Source organism: Mustelus asterias, chromosome 8, assembly GCF_964213995.1.
Source record: "Mustelus asterias chromosome 8, sMusAst1.hap1.1, whole genome shotgun sequence".
Taxonomy (NCBI): Eukaryota; Metazoa; Chordata; class Chondrichthyes; order Carcharhiniformes; family Triakidae; genus Mustelus; species Mustelus asterias.
Window position 1 is genome coordinate 21,603,473 of NC_135808.1, and position 4,035 is coordinate 21,607,507.

Below are 4,035 nucleotides of genomic sequence, written 5' to 3' on the forward strand. Positions count from 1 at the left end.
ATCCAGGTTTTTTTGAAGGCCTCCAGAGTAATGGATCAGAGTCCTTTTTTTCCCTCCAATATCCTGTGTGAACAGGTTTCAATATTCTTTTGAGCGAAGCAGTTAACAACTTAAACTAAATCAAATGAACTGAGGGATAAATTTAACGAGCAGTTCCTTGAAACATTACTGCATCAAATAAGAAACAAATCTTAAACAAAACTTAAACCATCAAAGAAAGTGTGAAAGAGGGGTCGATAAAAACACCCCAGTCTCTGCGCTGCCCACTAGGCATGGGGGTGTTTAAACACTTGCAATAAATCCCTAACCGCTTACAATTTGATTTTGATTTGATTTATTATTGTCACATGTATTACAGTGAAAAGTATTATTTCTTGTGTGCTATACACATCATAGAGAAGGAAACGAGAGAGTGCAGAATGTAGTGTTAGAGTCATAGCTAGGGTGTAGAGAAAGATCAACTTAATGCAAGGTAGGTCCATTCAAAAGTCTGACAGCAGCAGGGAAGAAGCTGTTCTTGAGTCGGTCGGTATGTGACCTCAGACTTTTGTATTTTTTTCCCGAAGGAAGAAGGTGGAAGGTGCGTGGGGTCCTTAATTATGCTGGCTGCTTTGCCGAGGCAGCGGCAAAGTGTAGACAGAGTCTGCAGTGGGTTTTGTGGAAACTGCTCTTCGTTACAATCTTAAAGTATACATTCCATTGCAGTGTGATTGCAACACTAACAGATCCAACTCACAGTAGGGCAATGTATCTAAGACAGAGAGATTCAAGATGGAGATCTCTGCTACTGATATGTTAGCTTGGGCTAGCCTTGCTTTCACACATGACTTTAGTCAAGATTATTTGTATTATTCCTACCTGGATTTTCTTTAAAATCATTTATGGATTTGTGCGTCACTGATTAGGCCAGCATTTATTGCCCATCCCAAGTTGTCATTCAGAAGGTGGTGGTGAGCTGCCTTCTTGAACCACTGCAGTCTCTGAGCTGTAGGTACACCCACAATGCTGTTAGGAAGGGAATTCCAGGGATTCCAGCGACAGTGAAGGAGTGGCAATATATTTGGTAGTGGTCGTGGGTTTTCAAAGTGTAAGGAACCTTGGTGAGTACACACTGTTACCACTGTTCATCAGTGATGGAGGAATTGAATGTTTGTGGAAGGATAGCAATCAAGCAGGCTGCTTTGATCTTCTTGAGTTTTGGTTGGAACTCCACTCAAAATGGTAGCATGGTGGCGCAGTGGTTACCACCAGGGACCCAGGTTCAAATGTGGCCTTAGGTGATTGTGTGGAGTTTGTAAATTCTCCCATTTCTGCGTGAGTTTCCTCCGGGTGCTCTGGTTTCCTCCAGCAGTCCAAAGATGTGCAGGTCAGGTGGATTGGCCATGGTAAAGTGTCCCTTAGTGTGCCAAGATGTATAGATTAGATAGATTAGCCATGGGATAGTGCGGGGTGGTGGGCCTGGATACAAAACTCTGTCAGAGAGTCGGTGCAGACTCGATGGGCCAAATGGCCTCCTTCTGCACTGTAGTGATTCTATGAACCAGGCAAGTGGAGAGTATTTTATACACTCCTGACTTGTGCCTTGTGGTTGGTGGACAGACTTTGGGGAGTCAGGAGGTGAATTATTCGTGTTAGGAACTGTAAGAAGACTCACAACACCATGTCGAAGTCCAACAGGTTTATTTGGAATCACGAGCTCTCAGAGCACTGCTCCTTTGTCAGAGCAGCGCTCCGAAAGCTCGTGATTCCAAATAAACCTGTTGGACTTGAACCGGGTGTTGTGAGACTTCTTACTGTGCCCACCCCAGTCCAACGTCAGCACCTCCGACATGTGTTAGGAAAACAGAGTTGGTTTTAAGGGATTTATATTTGTTGGGGTAAACATTAAAAATAAGGTATAGTCTCAGATATGTTTAATTGGAAGTTTCTATGCTGGCAAGGAAGCTGTGATTAGTTTTCAGGCTGAACAAACAACATTTGTCTGTGTGGGAGTTTCATTTGCACATCCAGCTGAGACTATATTGTGTTTTACATCTTCAGAATAAAGATACAAAAGTCTGAGGTCACGCACCAACCGACTCAAGAACAGCTTCTTCCCTGCTGCTGTCAGACTTTTGAATGGCCTTACCTTGCATTAAATTGATCTTTCTCTACCCCCTAGCTATGACTGTAACATTACATTCTGCACTCTCTCCTTTCCTTCTCTATGAACGGTATGCTTTGTCTGTATAGCGCGCAAGAAACAATACTTTTCACTATATGCTAATACATGTGACAATACTAAATCAAATCAAATCCCGAGAATTGCCTAGCAATACAGATACTTCCTTTATCTGAAAATCTGCAGCAAAAAGCAAGTCAGGCCGTTGAGCTGGAGACTGGAAGAGGGAGAGGATGCATCTCCCAGGTCTGCTTGAAGTTGGAAACTTATAATGGATTAAGATCTTCAGACAGCCAGGGTGAGAGTTCCACAGAGAACATGAGTAATTGCATTTACACTTCCCGCTGCCTCGGCAAAGCAGCCAGCATAATCAAGGACCCCATGCACCCTGGACATACTCTCCTCCACCTTTTTCTGTCGGGAAGAAGAGACGAAAGTCTGAGATCACGTACCAGCCCACTCATGAAAAACAGCTTCTTCCCTGCAGCCATCAGACTTTTGAATGGACCTACCTTATAGTAGGTTGATCTTTCTCTACATCCTGGCTACGACTGTAACACTGCATTCTGTACCCTCTCCTTTCCTCCTCCCCCGAACACAATGTTTTGTCTGTATAGGGTTCAAGAAGCAATACTTTTTATTGTGTACCAATACTTGTGACAATAATAAATCAAAGCCTCTGACCTACTATTTTAGTCCCACATGGCTTATCCACTTCAGTTTCTGGTGAATGGTGACCTCCAGGGTGGCACAGTGGTTAGCACTGCTGCCTCACAGCGCCAGGCACCCGGGTTCAATTCTGGCCTCGGGTCACTGTCTGTGTGGAGTCTGCGCGTTCTCCCCGTGTCTGCGTGGGTTTCCTCCGGGTGCTCCGGTTTCCTCCCACAGTCCAAAGATGTGCAGATCAGGTTGATTGGCCGTGCTAAATTGACCCTAGTGTCAGGGGAATTGTCAGGGTAAATGTGTGGGGTTGCGGGAATAGGGCCTGGGTGGGATTGTGGTCGGTACAGACTCGATGGGCTGAATGGCCTCCTTCTGCACTGTAGGGATTCTATGATTCAGTAATGGCAATGCCGTTGAATGTCAAGGTGGTGGGGAGGGTGATGAGAGAATTGGAGCTTTAAAATCGATCGGTGACTTGTTGGTAACAGAATTGAAGGAGCTGGAGCAGAGCTGGAAAATAGATTTCAGATACAGATCTGTGATTCTGACTGAATCAGAGAAACCCTACAGTGCAGAATGAGGCCATTCGGCCCATCGGGTCTGCACCTACAACAATCCCACCCAGACCCCATCCCATAACATCATGTACTTACCCTGCTAATCCCCCTGACACTGAGGGGCAATTTAGCATGGTCAATCCACCTGACCTGCACATCTTTGGACTGTGGGAGGAAACCGGAGCACCCGGAGGAAACCCACGCAGACACGGGGAGAATGTACAGACTCCACACAGGCAGTCACCCGAGGCCAGATTTGAACCCGGGTCCCTGGCGCTGTGAGGCAGCAATGCTAACCACTGTGCCACCCGAATGAATGACTCAGCAGGCTTGCGGGGCTGAATAGCCTCCTCCTGGTTCTACTCTCTGTCACTTTCTGAATTAAACTCCTCTCCACTCATTCTTCCCACCAACTGATGATGTAACTTGCAGCATTTCTCCGATTGGATAGTTTATGGTGTTTGGCAACTTGGATTTTGACTCCAACAAACTCAGACAGCTCCTCGGCAGGCTTTGGGGCTCTGATTGGACACCAGCAAAAGGTCTATCCAATCAGTATGAAGGTGTCTGAGTCACCAGAAAGGTCCAGTGATTGGATACAATTGGTCAGGACTCACAGCTCGAGCAGAGGGCACGGGGAAGAGAGAGAGACAC